The sequence below is a fragment of the Rhincodon typus genome, chromosome 22, assembly GCF_021869965.1.
Source record: "Rhincodon typus isolate 14 chromosome 22, sRhiTyp1.1, whole genome shotgun sequence".
Lineage (NCBI taxonomy): Eukaryota > Metazoa > Chordata > Chondrichthyes > Orectolobiformes > Rhincodontidae > Rhincodon > Rhincodon typus.
The window spans coordinates 34,338,905-34,360,136 of record NC_063353.1 but is presented as its reverse complement, the minus strand read 5'-3'; the positions used below and the strand labels follow the sequence as shown (position 1 = coordinate 34,360,136).

The 21,232-nt window shown below is 41.2% G+C and overlaps 1 long non-coding RNA gene across 1 annotated transcript in view; it reads right to left on the bottom strand.

The window, feature by feature from the left end:
- Window positions 1-1,554: 1,554 nt before the first annotated feature.
- Window positions 1,555-21,232, bottom strand: part of LOC125485789 — a 54,955-nt gene continuing 35,277 nt past the window's right edge. Inside the window, exon 3 of the long non-coding RNA XR_007264496.1 lies at window positions 1,555-1,628. This is a non-coding gene — a long non-coding RNA (uncharacterized LOC125485789). The remainder of the gene's footprint in view (window positions 1,629-21,232) is intronic.

The following is a 21,232-nucleotide window of genomic DNA, read 5'->3' as shown; positions in this document are numbered from 1 at the left end:
GCTCGGTTCGCAATAAACAACTGCACCTCCCAGTCGCGAACCATTTCAACTCCCCCTCCCATTCCTCAGACGACATGTCCATCCTGGGCCTCCTGCAGTGCCACAACGATGCCACCCGAAGGTTGCAGGAACAGCACCTCATAGTCCACTTGGGAACGCTGCAGCCCAATGGTATCAATGTGGACTTCACAAGCTGTAAAGTCTCCCCTCGCCCTACCGCATCCCAAAACCAGCCCAGCTTGTCCCTGCCTCCCTAACCTGTCCTTCCTCCCACCTATCCCCTCCTCCCACCTCAAGCCCTACCCCCATCTCCTACCGACCAACCTCATCCCGCCCCCTTGACCTGTCCGTCCTCCCTGGACTGACCTATCTCCTCCCTAACTCCCCACCTACACTCACCTTTACTGGCTCCATCCCCGCCTCTTTGACCCGTCTGTCTTCTCCTCTATCCATCTTCTACCCGCCTCCCCCTCTCTCTCTATCTATTTCAGAATCCCCTTCCCCTCCCCCATTTCTGAAGAAGGGTCTAGGCCCGAAACGCCAGCCTTCCTGCTCCTCTGATGCTGCTTGGCCTGCTGTGTTCATCCAGCTCTACTCCTTGTTATCTCAGTCAATCTGTTTGGTTGTGTTTCAAATGCCAAGTTCTGGCACAGGAACTGAATCTGAAACTTCTGACAGAGCTAAACTGTACTGGATCTTTAGTATTACAGGAAGCTATTCTAAACAACTAAGCAAAGCTTACCCTCAGAACATGCTTGAACAAAATCCCAAAGACTCAAAGGTGACTGTTCTAAAACTACAACACACTCTCATTCTGAGTGCTACACTGACTGTTGGCCAGAAATTTACCGATGCTGAGAAGATCACATCAGAGTAAGTGCATCGAATTCAGATGCTTTGGCGCTTCACTACCATCTACAAGGTTCAAATCAAGAAAATTATGAAATGATAAACATTTAAGAAATGTGATGCAGCTGCAAAAACAAGTTTCAAGTATCTTGACATCCAGAAAACAACAGCTTTCCCTCTCAGCACAGCAATCAGTAGAATTAGGATCCTTCCCTCTATCACAGAAGGTGTTTCATCTTGTAACGTTTTTGATTAACTGGGTTCACGAGGGCCTTGCTACCTTTCCCGTTCTTCCTTCTTAACATCAGTGAAATCCCATCTCATATTACTCGTTTACATTGTTGATGATGATTTCACTACGTAGTGTGGCTACCAAATTAACTACATCGGGCTTTACAGGTTGCATCAAAATCAATTTAAATCTCAAGCAAAAAAACTTCCATTTAGAAAAGGTGAAAAAAATATCAACACAATACCTGCAATGACACCTTTAATTTTTTTGAAATTCACAAAAGGGAACAAACTTAAAATTAGCAATGCTATTGTTAAAGATAGCACATTACAACATAAAGTAGTATGACTGTGTGCATTAGTTTTATTATTTTTCCATGATCACGGGCTTTAAAACATTGCAGAATTAAGCAAACAAACAGCAATATTAAGCTTAACCCACTTTAAGTAGTAGTAACTGCCTGCAATAGCTTACCCCAGAGATATCAGCCACACGATGGATTGGCACCTCCTTTTTACTGTGCAGTCCCTTAGCATTCTTGATAGCTCTAAGAAGGCAAAAAATATAAATATATATAATACAAAGACGAAAAATTTGCTGCAAGTACTAGAACACAGCATCAGGAGTAAACGTATCAGTACAAAGTCAACAGTTGTAAAAACAACCAGAAGTCAGGGTTCCTCAGAATCCAGTGTAAAAATCCAACCTCTGAATTCAGGATGTTAATAATTCCAGAAATAAATTAAGGATGATGCAAAAAGAACTTCATACCTCAAGAACCACATTCTACAAATTAGTCTCTCTCAGATGTAATTTCCAAATACCCGTTTGCCATCTACAAGGTATATCAGGAATGTGGCTGGAATACTCTCCACTTGCCTGGATGAGATGGCTCCAAACAAGAAGCATGACACCATCCAGGACAAAGCAACCTGCTAGCTAGGTACCCCCTATATCACCTAAAACATTCACCGCTTGCACCAGCATGTGCAAGTATCATGTACCATCTACAAGATGCATTGCAGTAACTTACCAAGGCTTGCCCAACAACCCCCTCCAAACCCACAACCTCCACCACTAGAATGACATGGGGAGCAGATGCCTGGAAACACTGTGCAAGTTGTACTACCCAGCAAGTTCCCCCTCCAAGCCAGAGAACATCCTGACTTGGAACTATATTGTCATTCCTTAACAAGTTGATGGATTGAAACTACAGAACTACTTTCCTAACAGCACTGCTGGCATTACTACAACCCAAGGACTGCAGCAGATCAAGGCAGCTGCTCACCACCACCTTCTCCAGGCAAGAGAGTGGCAAAGAGTGAGTTCTCATCACTCCAGTAAGTAAAACATCAAAACTTGTGAATTTACTGGCATGTAAAGTTCATTTGCAGGTTGAATCAGGAATACAGGAACACAAATTGTCACTGATTTGAAAGGGCACCCATGGGGGGGCGGGGAGAGAAGAGTTCACACGTGCAGAACTTTGGCAGAGTTGCACAGCTGCTCTCAGTCCCCAATCTCCACAAAGCAAACTCCTTCCAGAAAACAGGCAACAGAAGCCAGTTTAAACTGCTATACTTGGTTACATTAAGATTTCATATGAAAACATGGTAGAATGATACACGAAACAGTTCAGATCCACATTGCTACAACTCCATTAACTTACTTGATTATTTTCACTCAATGTCCCCAAATAATGAGTAGAATTAATTCTAGCTCAACCATGTATTTCCATGCAGATAAACAACTATCACTACATAATTAAGCATATTCAAACCTCAACTCTCCTTGGGCACAGTTTGATTGTTCTTCACCTATTGACAGCAGATATAATGAATTACCAATCACAGATGAATTTTGCTCAGAATAACAAATCAGTAATTTTCTTAACCTTTTGATTGAGAGAGCAGTCATGGAGTCATACAGTGCAGAAAAGGCCCTTTGGCTCATCGAGTGTGCACTGGCAATAGCTACCACTAAGGGCACGCTAATCCCAATTTCCTGCACTTTCCCATATCCTTGAAATATCGTAACATTCAAGTGCTTATCCAAATATTTTTCAAAGGTTTTAAGATTTCCAGCCTCCACTACCTTCCCAGGCAGTGCATTCCAGATTCCCAACGCCCTCTCAAAGAAAGTGTTTTTCTCTCAAATCCCCTCTGAATTTCCTGTCCCTTACCCTAAAACTATGTCCCCTGGCGACGGACCCCTCAACCAAGAGGAACAGCTGCTCCATCCTCGCCCTATCCATATCCCTTAATGTTATACACCTCAGTCATGTACCCCCTCAGCCTTCTCTGTTCTAGTCTCTTCTTACAGTTCAATTGCTTCATCTCAAGCAACATCCTGGTTAACCTCATTCTCTACCCTTTTACATCCTTCTTTTCGTGAGGTGATGAGAACTACACACTGTATTCCAGCTCTGGCCTAACCAATGCTCTCAGGAGTTCAAAAATTCCTCCTTACTCTTACAGTCGATGCCACAACTGGTGAAAGCAGTGTGCCATATGCTTTAACTATCCTATATGTGTTCTACCAACTTCAGGAATCTGTGAATAGTTACCCCAAGATCCTTTCGTTCATCTGAGTTAGCCAGTACACTGCCATTCATTAAATACTCCCTCATCTTGTTTCTTCAGTAGGGCAGTTGGGAATGTGGAGTTGAAAGTGTTGATTTGGCAGGAGGGTGTCCTTCAAGTTTGAAGCACTATAGTGTTAGTGAGTATAGCCTCCTTTTTGATCAATCAGAGAACAGGCTTGATGACTGAACAACATGAAGTTTGCTGCAATTGATACAACTATTTACAGATTACATGAATATGACCTACATTATAGCAGAGACTGTTAGAAATACAATGGCCTCAGGTTGGTCCCTTAAAAGCACCTTCTGCACTCTGACAAAGCCCCCATAACATCATTGACTTACTATACTCTGATATTAACTCTTTCATATCCACATACAACCGGAAGGGAGAAGAAATTCAGATCCAACTTCAGTATTACCATCCAACAATAATCCTGGACTCGAAAGTACCACAAAATCTACAATGCTTTGAAGGTTTATTGTATCTCAATGACTTTGATGGTGGCAGCAGGGTACTACATTTTGGAAAGGGCGAAAGAGAGGAGAATGGAGAGAGCTAAAGAGAGAAAAAAAAAAGTGGGAGGAGAAAGTGCTGGGAAATAGAAAAAACTCCTTTATGGTGTAAACAGTTAATTTACTTTTCTACATTATTAAAAAATGTATAAAGGAATTTAAACACATGGCTGAGAAAAGTTAACCAAATTCTCTTAGCCCATTAGTTATCTATACATCAGGCTCCTTCTCTCTTTGTGGATCCTGACAATAGAAAAGGACCTGCATTGTGCCTTTCACTACTATGGGATATTCCAAAGCGTTTTACACCAAGCAAAATAATTGAAAGCCTAATTATCATTACCTCTTAGAAAACATGGCAATCAATTTGCAAACATGATAACAGTGAGATAAACAAAACCAAACAACAATAGACTCCTGAGATAACAAGGTGTAGAGCTGGATGAACACAGCAGGCCAAGCAGCATCAGAGGAGCAGGAAGGCTGACGTTTCGGGCCTCGACCCTTCCCCAGCTCAGAGCCTCCCTCTCCCAGACCTGCAAAATCTCTGAAACAATAGACCCCTGTTGGAATGTTTGCATGAATGGACACTTGCTGATGACGGGCCCATACCTATCTCCAACAGCCTCTACTGTCAAATAGAAACAGAAAGAGACTGTTTATCTCCAGGAGCCTGCAGAGCTATTCAAGTCACCTGTGACCTAATTCCACATACACCCTTGTCCAACATCCCTCAATGCCTTTGATCAACAGTAATCCATCAACCATAATTTAAAATTAATTACTGATCCAGCATCAACTGCTTTTTCCTGAAGACTGTGAGAAACTTCTGCCAGCCTCATTTGTGTAGTAATGTTTCCAACATCAATTCTGAAAGATCTGGCGCAAAGGTTTAGATTGCATCCTCTAGCCAGAGAGTCCCTAAATCTACCTTATCTGTTCATCTTACTATCTTGAAAGCTTGTATTAAGCCATCTCCTAAAATCTGTAACTTACAGGAAATAATAGTTTCTGTATAAGTTACCTTAGACTCCAGGCATCATTCTAGTAATTCCACATTGCAATCCATTCAAGGTCAATACACTCTTTGAAAGATGTAATGCCAAAAACTGGTCAACACATTTCAGGTGTGGCTTAACCAGAGTTTTGCAGAACTGCAGTATGACCATCTCGTCCCTTGCATTCCAATCTTCTAAATGCAAGAATGAGCATCCCATCAGCCTTTCTGATCATTTTTCAGACCCGCCCACAGCATTTTCATGTTCCATATACATGGACCCCCAAATCTCTTTGGACTACCAATGTGTTAAGCTTTCACCCTTAATAAAGTAAGCTGATTTACCCTTTGTAGGTATAAAGCCGATCACCTCAGGCTGGACTGAAAGTCATCTGGCACAGTTTTACCTATTCACTAGATATCTCTAGTATACCAACCTGTCCGTGCTCTTTGCTTCATTGCAATGGTAAAATTCTGCTACTCTTGTACAATTGTCTGGAGTTTGGAAAGACAAAAGATATTATATAAAAAAAGCATAGAAAATAGGAGGAACAAACCCTTCGAGTCAGTGCCGCCATTCATTATGATCATGGCTGATCATCCAACTCAACAGCCTGCTCTCACTTTTCCCCATATCCTTTCATTCCTTTAGGCCCTAGTGCTATACATAATTCCTCCTTAAATTATAAAATGTTTTAGTCTTGACTGCTTTCTGTGGTACTGAATTCCGAACACTCACCGTTCTCTAGTGAAGAAATTTCTTCTCATCTCAGTCTGAAATGGTTTACCCCTGTATCCACAGACTGTGACCCCGGGTTCTGAACATCTTTCCTGCATATATCTTGGCTAATCCAGTTTAGAATTGTGTGTGGTTCGGAGATTCTCCCCTCATTCTTCTGAACTGCAGCAAATACAATCCTAACTGATTTAATCTCTCCTCATAGGTCCATACTGCCATGACTGGAATCAGTCTGTTAAACCTTTGCTGCACTCCCTCAATGGCAACAGCATGCTTTCTCAGATAAGGAGGCCAAATGGCACAAAACCAATCAAGGTGTAGTCACCAAGTCCCTGTTTAACTGCAACAAGACATCCTGCTCCCTACACTCAAATCCTCTCGCTATGAAGGCCAACACGTGATTTTGCCTTCTTGGGCTCCTGCTGCACCTGCATGTTTACCTTCAGTAACTGGTACAGGGCATGGGTTTCGTTACACATTCCTCTGTCAGTTTATAGCCACAGATAACAATCTGCCTTCCTCTTTTTGCTCCCAAAGTGGACAATCTCACATTTGTCACATTATAATCCATTCGTCATGTATTTGCCCACCCACTCATTTAGTTCCTTCATCCAAATCATTAAAATACATTATGAATAACCAACGTCTAGCACTGATCCCTGCAGTACCCCACTAGCCACTGCATGCCATTCAGAAAAAGATCCAATTTATTCCTACCGTTTCCTGTTTGTCAACCAGTTTTCTATGCTACCTCCAATACACTACCTCCAAATCCCATGTGCTTTAATTGTACACACTATTTTGTTACACGGGAAATTTCGAAAGCCTTCTGAAGGTACAAATAAACCACATTCAGTGGCTGCCCTTATCAACTCTACAAGTTAGCTCTATGAATTCCAGTAGATTTGTCAAGCATGATTTCCATTTCATAATTCTATGCTGACGTTATCTGATCCTTGCACTGTTTTCCAAATGCTCAGCTATTAAATCGTCTATCAGACTCGAGCATATTCCTCCCCTATCAACATCAGGCCAACTGGTCTACACTTACCAGGTTTTCTCTCGGCCTCATTTTTTAGATAGAGGGGTTACATTGACCATCCTCCAATCCGCAAGAACTGTTCCAGAGTCGACAGAATCTTGGAAGATGACCAGAAACGCATCCACCATTTCTCGGACTATTTCCTTAAGTACTCAAGAATGTAGACAATCAGGTCCAGGAGATTTATCTACCTTCGTTCCTATCAATTTCCACAACATCATTTCCCTACTAATACTACTATCGTCCAGTTCTTCCCTCTCAACAAATCCTGCGTTCACCAACATTTCTAGAATGCTATTGGTGTTCTCCTTTGTGAACACTGAACCAAAGTATGCACTAAGTTGGCCAGCCGTTTATTTGTTCCCATTATCAATTCCCCTGTTTCTGACTGTGTGGGATCTATGTCTTTCCCGATCATTTTCTCCTCACGTAATTATAGAAACTTTTAAAGTCAGATTTAATGCTCCCTGCAAACTCAATCTGGTGTTGTATTTATCCTTTCAATCCCTTTGTCCTCCTTTGCTGAATTCTAATCTGCTCCTGCTCCTCCAGTCCAGTGCTTTTTACTGGATAATTTGTAAGCCTCTTCCTTGAATCTAATACGATCTTTAATTTGCTTTGTAAGCCATAGTTTAGTCACCTTTCGCATTTCACTTTTGTGCCTGATAGAAATGAACAATTTTAGCAATTCACTTATGTGCTCTTTGAAAGTTTGCCATTGCCTTTCCACTATCATCCCTTAAAGTAATGTGCCCTGATCTGTCACGCTAACTCCTACCTCATACCATTGTAATTTCCTTTATTTAGATTCAGGACCCTAGTCTCAGAATCAACTCCCCAGCACTCTCCATTCTGATAAGGAATTTTATCATAATATGGTCACTCATCCACAAGAGGTCTCATGCAACCTCATTGCCAATTATTCCTTTTTCATTACACCATTGTTACACCCAGAGTCTCAGGAATCTTAAGCCTTGTCCCCTTCACACCTCTTCAGCCACAGGCTCGTCTGATATATCCTGCTATATCTACTGACTAGCACATGGCACTAAGATCATTACCATTGATTTTCTGATTCTTCATTTACTTCCTAACTCATTCTATTCTGCTTTTAGGACCTCATCCCTTTGATAAACTATGTTATTTATACGAATGTGTACCACCGTCTGTTCATCCTCCCCCTCGAGAATGGCCTGTAGCCACTCAGACATCCTTGAAGGCAACACACTACTCTACACTCTCATTTGCAGCCACAGAAATGCCGGTCTCTTCCCCCTACAATTGAATCCCCCTCCAACTATTACATTTCCACATTTTTTTGCACTCCTCCCTGTGCAGCGGAGCCAACTGTGTTGCAACAAATTTGTCTGTTGCTGCTTTCCCCTGAAAGGGCAGCCCCCCTGCCTCACCAGTAGCAAAAATGTAGGGGAATAGCCACGGAGGCTCCTGCATTGCCTGCCTAGTCCTCTTGCTCTGTCTAGTGGTCATCCGTTCCCTTCCTGCTTGTGAATTCTTAGCCTGCGTTGTGACCTCATCTCTATACATGCTACCTACAATACTCTCCACCTCACTGTACTAGACAGTGTACCAAATCACTGGTCCAGCTCCAAAACGCAGGCTTCCAGGAGCTACACCATGCAGGCCCCAGACACTGGGTATATTCCAGCTTCCCACAAACAGCAGGAAAAGCACGCTCTTGAACTCTCCTGTCATGATTTACCACTTGAAATCACACTACCCAAACAATAATACAACACTTCTTAGTTTAGTGTCAGGAAATGTCAAATGACACACGTTTGACCACAATAAAAAAGCTGGTGGGAGAAAAAGTATAAAAACAAAATCAACTACTCAAAACAATGGTTTGAAGCTATACTTACAAACTTTACCACAGATTACGGCTGCCAGAATTTATGTGCATGCATCTCTAGTAGAGTTACAGATACATGTAGACAGTTGCTTACAGTGAAGTGCAATCAGTATTCTTCATACCAAGGGAGACAACTGTATAATCAGTGAGCAAAACACTTTTCATTAACACTACATTTGTTTGAACAGACTGATGCTATTGAGCTTTACCAGAAGAATTGCAAGGACCCACAGCAACCCAACAGCTTTATCCCAGAATTAAATCTGTCACAGGAATCAGACCCCAGACTAAGGCAGTATTTGTGAGCATCTACAATATCCACCAGTCTCCCATCAATAAGCCAGGGCTCACGCTCAGAACTCTAGACACTTGCAACAGAGTGGCTGGTTAAGTTTCTGATTGTGTCAGCAGTTTCAATACAAAAACCTCTTCCACCAGGCAGAAGATACAGAAGCTTGAATACATGCACCAACAGGTTCATGAACAGCTTCTTCCCTGCCATTATTAGACTGATGAATGGACTCTAACTTCAAATAATGTTGATCTTGTTAATGTAGATCTTGCTTTGTGCACCTCCTGTGCAGCGTAACCTGTATGGCTTACTCTAAGCACTGTATGATTTCTATCTCCTTGTTTCCTTTGCTCTGCCTGTACTGCTCACAAAACAAAGCTTTTCTCTGTACTTAGGTACACATGATGACAGTAACTCAAAGCAAATCAAAAGGAATCCACAAGATTTTGACTAAATGAAACATACTAAAATTAACAAATTGCTTTCAACAATGAATTTTGTACGTCATTCTGACCTAACTCTCAATGGTTTGTCGTACTTGCTCTCAGGCACTTGATTCTGAGTAATGCAGTCTGATAGCTGCAGTCTCTACTACCTCAAATCATCAAATAACATTTCTGTTGAACAATATCCTTTTTATTCACAGAATGTCTGTTCTTCATACCATTCTTCACCTACCCTTCAGCCAAATACTGTAGTGTACTTTAGCACAATTACTAAAAAAAAAAGAAAATCAAAGAAAGACTACAAAGGCAATCCATTCATCCAAAACCTCTTGTAACCTATGCATACTTGGAACAGCTTGAAATTACTTTCATCACTTGCAAGAATGCTGCGGGAGGATAAGAAAAACAACTGGAAGAGTAATTCAGGGGCAGAAGACTTTCCTGTATATTAAGTTGTTCTGCAAAATAGCCACCTCTTTAAAAAAGAGAAACGGCTAGTATCTGACAAACAATGATCTACAAGTGTCAGATGAGTTTAAAGTTCTTCTTCATCTTAACACTGACTCTTGTTGAAGAGTATTGCCTGCCAAAATTAGGTTGTGAAAAGCAAGACTGGGAAAGACTGATGAAAATTTCTGAGCTTCAGCTTAAGTTTGTTTTCTCCTCTAGTGGTGTGAATGAATGAACATTTAATTATGCATAGTGAATTGCTACAAACAATGCAAGAGCCAAAGTGTTCTTGGTATTACAAAACAAATTAGGGAGGATTTTGCATTAAACAATGCAATATTTTGTATCTAAACAAAGCAAATACCAAATACAATCTTAGCAACTACTTTGCCAAAAATAACTTCCATTTACGTCACAACTTTAACATAGTAAAGCACAATTCTAAGATAATTCATGGGAACCAGAGTCATACAACAGAGAAACAGATCCTTCGGCCCACCACGTCTATGCTGAACACAAACACCAAAATACACTAATCCAATTTACCTGCACTTGGCGCATAGCCTACTATACCCTGTATTAAACAAAACTTGGCACCAAACCAAATTAGGACATTTAAGATGACAGACTAAAAGTTAGGCCAGAAGAGTTGGATTTTAATCAATGTCTTAAAGAAAACAAAGTCAGAAGGGTTCAGGGAAAGAATTCCAGAGTTCGAGGCCTAATTAGATGAAGATACAGCCACCAATGAATGAGCAATTAAAACCGCGGAAGTGTGAAAGGCAGAGATCTTGTCAAGATATAGGAGGTGACAAGAGGTCACGAAGGGATTAAAAACAAGTAATTTTTGCTAAAAAACTAAGATTTATCTGCAAGAGTGATGAGTGAGTACTGATGCTAATTTAAAAAAAAAGTTTTATCAGGTAAGGATGAACAGGAGTTCAGAAGCTTTTCACTTGTGCTCCCCTCTCCCGATCTTAAAAGTTAGTAGAAAACGAAGGCACCTCAAACTCGGATTACTTATATTTCCCTAACTCTCAATATTAACTTCCCTCCTTCTTCAGCTACTGATTATAGAACACCATTAAGCAAAGTATATCGACCGCTATTGTAAGGGAGCAATGAACAGAATATAGGACGAAATTTAGACAGGAATATGTATGATGAAAGAGTAGTCTCTCAATTCAGGGTTCAAGATAAGGCAACTCATTCCTGGAGAACAAAAATCTATATTTTTGCATATTTTTAAGCTCAGTATGATACAAGTAACACACTGATTAGATGGAAGGTAAAATTCCTCTGCACCATCTCAAACACTCCCAGTTTTGCAACAAAATACTCTTAAACCCTGGAGTTAAGAAAATAACCTTATGTGACATCTACTTGCTGCTGTAATATCCATCCTTGCAAGGCAAATAAAAAACTATAAGCTTCTTTTTTCGGCCGCTTGAATATTTAGTATTTTTGGAATACCATTAATGTTTTCAACCATGAAGACTGACACGAAATATTTATTCAATCCTGGAACAAACTTGCAATGGTGTCACAAATGTGCTTCTCAAGGGGTACAAATAGCACAACATGGGAGGAGTTAAGAAAAAAAAGGCACACACAGAGAGCTCAGCAGAGCCGGAGGGCGGGTAAAGTAATCTATTAGGTACAAGGAATGTATCAGCCTTTAGCCACACTAATTTCCCTTACACTTTTCTCATGCAATAGCTATTGTGTTTATTTCCTCCCCGCTTGGGCCCTTGGATTATTTAATATTTTTGGAATACCATTAAATATCCTCCACCATGAAGACTGATGCAAAACATTTATGCAATGTTGGAACAAACTTGCAACAATGTCACAAATTTGGTCCTCACTGGGTATAAATAGCAAAATATGGATAGAGTTAAGAGAAAAAGACAAAGACGTGAAAATACTAAGCAGAGTCTGAGGGCTTGGTGTGCAAATGTTAGAAGTTTGCAGGGAAGTATGAAGAGTAGACGGACTAGCATTAGGTGGTAAAATTCATGGAATAGTCTTTCTGTAACATAAGATTACAATGTGGAATATCTGAATACCAAATATGGCATTTAGATTTAATTTGCAATAAACAATGTTATAAAGAAGCCCAAGCCGGAAGTCAGCTCCTGATCTTGTCATCCTTCTTCAACCAGTAAGTCTTGTACCTAACTTCATGATGTGGGGATAACCAGACATACAGTCAAATCAGAGAACCAGCAGCTTGGTTTTCATTAGTTTAATAAAAGTGGATTATTTATGCACAACTTAACTCTGAAAATCTAATTCTACATCAACTTGTACAAAACTCTCTCTCTCATACACGCACTCACTGCAAGATTTACTTTTGCAGAACATTGCCTGTTGAATAAGGGTCTCTTTCCCACTCTTCGAGGGCGTTCTCGACCGTGTCTCCCGCATTTCCTGCAACTCATCCCTCACACCCTCTCCCCGCAATAACAACCAAAACAGAAACCCCCTCGTCCTCACGTACCACCCCACCAATCTCCAGATCCAACGCATTATCCTCCGACACTTCCGCCATCTGCAATCCGACCCCACCACCAAAGACATTTTTCCCTCCCCACCCTTATCTGCTTTCCGGAGGGACCACACTCTCCGTGACTCCCTTATCCGCTCCACACTCCCCTCCAGCCCCAGCTCACCCGGCACTTCTCCCTGCAACCGCAGGAAGTGCTACACCTGCCCCTAGCACCTCCCCCCTCACCCCCATCCCAGGCCCCAAGAAGACTTTCCACGTCAAGCAGATGTTCACTTGCACATCTGCTAATGTGGTATACTGCATCCGCTACTCCCGTTGTGGCCTCCTCTACATCGGGGAAACCAAGCAGAGGCTTGGGGACCGCTTTGCAGAACACCTACGCTCGGTTCGCACTAAACAACTGCACCTCCCAGTCGCAAACCATTTCAACTCCCCCTCCCATTCCGCAGACGACATGTCCATCCTGGGCCTCCTGCAGTGCCACAACGATGCCACCCGAAGGTTGCAGGAACAGCAACTCATATTCCGCTTGGGAACCCTGCAGCCCAATGGAATCAATGTGGACTTCACAAGCTGCAAAATCTCCCCTCCCCCTACCGCATCCCAAAACCAGCCCAGCTCGTCCCAGCCTCCCTAACCTGTCCTTCCTCCCACCTCAAGCCCCACCCCCATCTCCTACCTACTAACCTCATCCCACCCCCTTGACCTGTCCGTCCTCCCTGGACTGACCTATCTCCTCCCTAACTCCCCACCTACACTCACCTTTACTGGCTCCATCCCCGCCTCTTTGACCGGTCTGTCTCCTCTCCACCTATCTTCTCCTCTATCTATCTTCTATCCGCCTCCCCCTCTCTCCCTATTTATTTCAGATCCCCCTTCCTCCCCCACCATTTCTGATGAAGGGTCTAGGCCCGAAACATCAGCCTTCCTGCTCCTCTGATGCTGCTTGGCCTGCTGTGTTCATCCAGCTCTACACCTTGTTGTCTCAGATTCTCCAGCATCTGCAGTTCCTACTATCTCTGAAACAGGTTTACTCTAATTAGGTTGCTCATTCTATTACCTAAGCATTATTAGCTCATTTCTTCTGGTTAATCTCCAGCATCTGCTTCATTTTGCATACGTGAAAAATATCTAAGCTCCTGTGTTTATACCGTCATTTGAATTCTATTCTTGGTATGAAGAGAATGGGTAGGAGGGAAGGATGAATAGATTAGATCATCCATGCCAGTCAGAGGAACGGTTTCACTGCAATTTGCTACTGTGTTGGCAGTCTTTAGATGGGCTGCGTTTCTGCCCTCTTGCAAGACATGTGCTAACAACTTGATGGCTTCAAACTATGCTAAACAGGCGCTAGTACTGGAGTATAAAAATGCTTAGCATTCAAGGTATTAATGTCATGTCAAATGTATTCCTAGAATTATTCATTACGCTCTGACACAATATACTTCCTTCATATCAAATTCCCCAGGTCACAGAGAGCTTATTAATCCCAGGTAACCAGGATCAGATTTTATCCAGTCACTCAGTTCCTACAGTTGCGGAAATACTATCTTACATTTGTTTTTATAAGTTAGCATGTTTTTTGCAATCTAGCACTATTTCTGTCATTGGCTGTCATTTGAAAGTTAGGTCAGTCAATCCCCAGTCACTATTTGCAGACGCCTCAGCAAGAAAAACCATAGTTCTGCAAGGCCAATGACCATGGCGGACTTTATTCATTTTATTATTTTTCTGAATGCCTCAATCTTAAGAATGAAAAGCAGCATGCTCCTTTAACATGTTTCACAAAAACTAAATTTTGCCACATTAATGTGATGTAAAATGCTCACATTTTCAACAAGATACAAATGTAGACAATGGCCCATTCAATACTGTTATACGATTCATAATTATTTCATTTATTGCCCCCAGGTCACTAATTTAATCCGTAGCTCCATATAAACTCACTAGAGAGATAATTAATGTAGCAGTCAGCACAGTAAGCTCCTTTACGCAAAACATCTAAACTAGCGTTCTCAATATGCTTAAAGCCAGGAGGTTACAATAAAATTTTTAGCATATCTCAATGTGACAACAAATTGAATAGCAATTGTAATAGCAACAACTGCATGTATCAAGTCAAAAAGCTCAAACTGAGCCATTTCCCACCCCCCCACAGGGAGTGCACATTAGAGTTCAGACGAATGATTAAATTAAGAATCAATCTGAACGTGAGATAGCGTATCAAAGCAAAGATAAGGTTCAGAAGTGGAGGAATGTTCAAGTTCATCTTTAAAAATACTAAAATTATTTTTCATTTTGACTTTGTAGCTATATCAGGGAAGACAGAAACATACTAACAAGTTTTATCTAATATTTTCTCTTCATTACATATCCCCAAGTTACTAAGTAACCACCAAAATGTTGAATTTTCTAACTGGTCTACTCAGCTCATACTCTGCACTGTGTCCATGAAGGAGGAATGAATATTTATTGTAAAAGCAAAATCAGTGACAGAGTGGTGTCACAATGAACAGATTTAGCAGAGAAACAGAAAGCAGGCCATGGTATGTATATTGGTAAACCTTTAATTTAATCTAAGTTATTCAACTAGGAAGTATAACTTGATCCATTCATTAGTATCAAAACTGAAAACTAAATCAATTTTGGTGATGTAACACATTAAAGTCAGTGCTCAATTAAATCAACCCATCAGCCTGTAGAGGGCCCAACTCCTACTCAATATTCCCAGGAATCAAAACACTCCCACTCAAATGAGTCTCTCCCAATAATTATTCATCTGCTGTTTCCTCCTATTTCTATGCTCATTTGCTTACAGCTTTCATGCAGAACTTTAAAGCATTGTGAACTGAGAATGATGGCAATTAACTTCAAAAAGACAGACAGGCCAGTGGAATAGGGGACAGATGAAATGTAAAAAATGTGAAGTGATTCATTTACAATACAAACAAGGACAGGGAATAGAAAATAAAGGTTCAATTCTAAGCAGGTGATGAAGTAAAGATACTCGTTACAAATGGAGAAAAAAATCACCAAAGGAGTGCAGAGCACTTTGAAGAAGTTGTTAATAAAGTATACGGAATCCTGGACTTTTATAAATAGGGGTAGGGAGTATAAACACAAGAGTGATGATGAATCTTCATGAAACACTGATTAGGCCTCAAATGGAGTATAATATCCCATTTTGCATATCACACTTCACAAATGATATAATCACGCTGGTAACTAGGATGAGAGAGTTGTCTTACAAGGGAAGTCTTGTACCCACTTTCAGTACAGGAGTTTCAAGACATGAGGTGATTTTATTGAGAAATAAGATCTGGAGAAGACTTGACAAGGTCAATGTTAAAAGGAATATTCCCCTTCTGGCAGATGCTAGAACAACAGGACACATTTTAAAAATGTAAGATTGAGATGAAGAGAACTTTTTTCCCACAAGTCATGAGTCTTTGGAAGGCCCTTGCCCAGACTGGTGGAGGCATATTCATTGAATATTTTTATGAGAAATGTAGATTGGTTTTGGACTAACAAGGGAGTCAAAGGTTTATTGAAGTAGAGGGAAATGAGTGAGGCCACATCAGATCAGCCTACTGAGTGGCACAGTAGAAACAAGGGAGTGAACAGCCTATTCCTGCTTCTCATGCATTTGCATCCTTTCTCAAATAAGAGTACAAAACTTTACTCAGATTTTCAGATATGGTCTCACTCACACTCTGTACAACTGTGTCAAAACATCCCCACTTTCATAATCCTTTCCCCTTGAAATGAATGACATTTTATTTGCCTTTCTAGTCAATTTAGATCGGTACATAACCTTTGCATAACCCATGAGCCAGGACACCCTAATTCCTCTGGACATAAGAATTGTAGAATCTTACTTTAAATATCATGGTGCTTTTCTAATTCTCTCCTAAGTGGTGAGGAGCTTTATTCACATACAATTTTACTCAATTTACCTGAAGGCTACTTGCATGGTCAGGAGTAGCAACAAAATGACCCCAACTCCTTTTGTAAATTAGACTAGATATTAATTACTTCTGCACTTACATTTCCTCAAACGTTTCAAGGTAAGTTGTGTTTAGAAAACTAAGGCACAGATTAGCTAGAATGAGTCAGCCATTTTAAACAATAGTTCTAGGCCAGTGTGGATGAGTCTCGAGTGCCCTGCGAAGCATCTTAGCCAATTGTAGCTAAGCTGAGAGTGCAGAATAATGTCACATATTCATATAGAATCCCTACAGTGCAGATGGAGGCCATTCAGCCCACTGAGTGCACCAACCCTCCGAAGAGCACCTTACTCAGCTTTTCCCTCCCGCACCACTCCTCAAACCCCACAGTTACCGTAGCTAATCCATCTTGCCTCCACACCCTGGACCCCGGGTAATTTAGCATGCCCAATCCACCTAACCTGCACATCTTTGAACTATGTGGTTGGTCCATTTCAGTTTATGGTTAATGGTAACCTCCCAAAACGTTTGTAGTGGGGGTTTCAGAAATCGTAATATCATCAAATGGTGTGGGTGTGTGGGTGGGAAGTGGTGGTGGTGGGATTAAATTCTTTCTTGGTGGAGATGGTTGTTGACTGAGGCTTGTGTGGCACAAATGTTACATTGCAACTTAGCAGCCCAAGTCTGGAATTTGTCCAGGTCTTGTTATACGTGGACCTGGATACCTTCAGTATTTGAAGAATCATCAATGGTACAGAACATTGCAAAATCATCTTAGAGGGAGGGAAGATCATTGATGAAGCAGCTGGAGCTACGAAATTACTCAAAGGAACTCCTGCAGCATTTTTATGGCTGTAGAAAGTTGACCTCTAACACCACAACCAACTTTTATTTTATTTGCTGAATATAGCTTAAACCACTGAAGAGTTTCACCGAGAAAGAAAATGAGAGTTGGTCCACATACCATCATACCCAGGCATTTTCTGTCTCATCAATGGGAAAAACCATCAGAGGGGCAAGAGAGTATCATGGGTAAGGGTTGTCCTGGGAGTCAGTGTTTACTCTGACATCAAGTCAGACAGAGACACGAAAACTCTTACCTGTCCCCCGAGTTGATCAGTTTGTACTCCTTTATGCTGAACGTTATTCACAAGAGGAGGATGATGAGAAGGGCACAGAATATACTCTGGGTAGGTGAACATTATGCCCATCATCAGGAGTCAGTAGCTCAACAGCACCATGCTTAACCGAATACTGAAGAACGTAACAGCTACAGCAGACCTGCAGACATCACGAAAATTTTCTCCTTTTTCTTAATCATCTTTTGTTCATTGTTGCTGCACATCTTTTTTGTTTTTTTAAAATATTTCCAGTCCACTGGTTTACCATTAGTCAATGCCACATGTTTTTTCTTTCAATTTGGTGCTTTGCTTAACATTCTTGGTTAACCATTTTTACTTTATCCCCTTGCAAGAATCTTTTTTCCTCACTGAAATATAATTTTCTTTTCAGACACAAGTTTAATATTAACAAATCTACCTGAGGATTATGGGGGATATGGTGTTGTTGCCTATTCTTACTGATTGTCGTCAATGTATCAGGAAGTCAAGGATCTAGGTCTCGGAGTTTAGAAACGTGTGTTTCAAATTATGGTGAAGAAAATGGAACTGCAGTCCATTAAGTAGGAGCCTGACACAGATATTCCTGTTATCCAGATGTTCCAGGGAGGTTGTCGGGCCAGGAAGAAGGCATCTGCTGTGGACCTATTGCACCAGTAAAAGAATTGCAAAGAATCAAGGCAATTTGGTGGGCTGGAGTTGATGTGAGTTATGACTAACCTCTTGAAGCATTAATGATGGATGTCAGAGCCACTGGGCGGTAGTCACTGATGCACAATGCATGCTTTTTCTTTGGCACTGGTTTGATAGTGGTCTTCTTGAAGCAGGTGGGGACGTCAGATTGTAGTAAGGAGAGGTTGAAGATGTCTGCAAATACTCCTGCCAGCTGATCTGCACAGGATCCGACTGCACAGCAGGGGTCTCCATCCAGGCCAGTCACTTTCCATGCAGTTCACTCTCAAGAAGGCTGACGTACCATCTGTGGCAGTGACCAAAGGTATTGGTGCATCAGAGGCTGTTGAGATAGGTGACATTGGTTCACTGACCTTTTGTTTAAAGACAGTGTAGAGAGTGCATTGAGCTCGTTGGGTTTGACTTCACTTTGTAGCCCGTCTTGTTGTGTAAGCCTTTCCACAACTGGAAGGTGTCCTTGTGGTTTGCCTGGGTCTCAAGCTTAGATTGGTATTGCCTTCAGGTGTCTTTTGATAGCCTCACGAAGGTCAAACCTAGATTTCCTGTATAGGTCAGGGCTTCCTGACTTGTATGCCTCAGACTTCAGCCTCAGAAGGGATAGATCTCCTGCTTTATGCATGGTTTCCTGGTTGGGGAGCATTTGGATTAACTTCTTCAGCACACAGTTTCTACATACAAATGAAGTCTATGACAGTAGTGGCATACTAATGGAGGTTGGCTGCCAAGTTCTTGAATATGAACCAATCCACCGACTCTAAGCAGTCCTGTAGAAGCCCTTCAATTACCGCAGACTAACACTGAACTACTTTCTGTATTAGGTCCTCATATTTTAACTTCTGCTTCTAAGCTGGGAAGAAAGCAAAGGAAAAGGTCTATCCAACCTCGTCAAAGACAAACACCTAACTATTCAAATCCCATTTTCCAGCATTTTACTCATAGCCTTCTACGCTTTAGCACCACACATCTAAATACCGCTTAAAGGTTAAGGGTTTCTACCACATCCTCCCTATAGGCGAGTCCCACTAGATTCCCACCACCCTGAGAGTGAAAAAAAATTACTCATGTCTCCTCCAAGCATTCTGGCCCTTACCTTAAATCTATGCCCTCTGGTCACTGACCCCTCCATCAAGGGGAAGTTTGTTACTGTTTAGGTTAACTATACTACTCATAATTTTACACATTTCAATCCTGTCACTTCTCAATATTTGGGAAAATAACCCCAATCTGTTGAATTTTTTTTCATAACTGAAAGTCTCCAGCGTAGGCAAATTCCTGGTAAATCTCATCTGCACCCTGTCCAGTATAATCACATCTCTCCTAAGTGAATTCCAAAACTGCACACAACACTTGAGCTGTGGCCTAATGTTTTATACAGTCCCAGCTTAACCTCCCAGCTCTAAACTTCTATACGTCAGCTAGTAAAGGCAAGTATGCCATATGTTTTCTTAACCTCCACCTGTTCTGATACTTTTAAAGGTACAGACACATCAAGGTCCCTCTGATCCTGTGCTCCATACTAAAAATAAACCACAAACCCTATTTACCAACATATAAATTACAGTTGACAACGTCACTGACCACTGGTATTGAATAAAAAGATCGTAAATGGGGTTTGGGGTTCAGTTCCCCAACGGGGAGTACCTCAGTCTGAAGATGTGCAGGTTAGATGGATTGGCCATGCTAAATTGCCTTGTAGTATTCAGCGATATACAGGTTAGGGGATTTGGCCATGGTAAATGTAGGGTTACAGGGATAAGGTGGATCTGGGTAGGGTGTTCTTCAGATGGTCAATGCAGACTTCATGGGTCAAATGGCCTCAATCTCCCCTGAAGGGATTCTGCACTTCTAAATGGGTTCTGATTAACTAACCTTCAGCAGAATGCACCCCAAAACTTTAAAAGCATTTGCTTCATAGAGTGTGCTACTCTATAGATAAACTCCTCACCTCGAGTTCATTTTTCAGTAGGCACTTGCATTGACAATGTTGATTGAACTGACCTGTCATTATCATCATCAATGTAATGATGCAGGACAACATTCTGGCTCATGCTGTCAAGTTCTAATTTGTTTTTAGATTGTCACTTAGTGACGTATTCAACATTTGTTTTCAGCACTCATTGGATAAAATTGGGTAGAATAGGGTAAAGTATTAATTGGCTTCTCTAGAAACTTAAATTGGAGCTTTGCTTACTCATCAATAAGGACATATCATTGTGTGACAATGCTAAAACACTCAACTATGATTGCAAGTTGACTGAACTGCAATGAAAAATTAGCCTGCAGTACAATCAGATACCTTACTTGCACAAGAAAGATTCAAGTTCTTACAACTGCAGCTCTCCTGGAGTGTAGAAATGCAAGAAGTTCTAATGCAAATAAACCATGCAGATCTACTTTCTTTGGTTTCCAATTCATGTAAACTGCATTCCGCTACTATCCTATTAAACAAAGAAAAGAATATTTGCCAATATCTACAATGAAACAGATCAAAAAGCAATGTGAAGTAATAAACTCAGATAACAACTTAAATACACATTTTAAAGGAATTTTTACATTAACCTGTTCAGACATGTTATAACTTATCTGTGAAGCAGGTGGCCCTGAAAACTAGGCCTGGTCGGGACACTGCCATTGCACCACAAGTACTTTTATTCTTAAACCAAGGTTAATGTAAAGGAAATAGGAGTTTTATAATTCTGTGCCAGCCCTTTAAGGACTGATATATTTCTTTGCTGTGATGCACCTACTTCAAAGTCAGCCTCGAGTGCTGTAAAATATTTTTAATTGGTTTGTTTACTTCATGCAGGCATTTGTACTCAGTCTAGTAAGGTTCAAGACACTAGACACAACTCATCAGCTCAGTTTCAAGTCCTCAACTACACAAAAGTACGTGCCCTGGTTTCTCAGTTCCTACAAACTGTTATTCACTCAGCTTTCAGAATGAA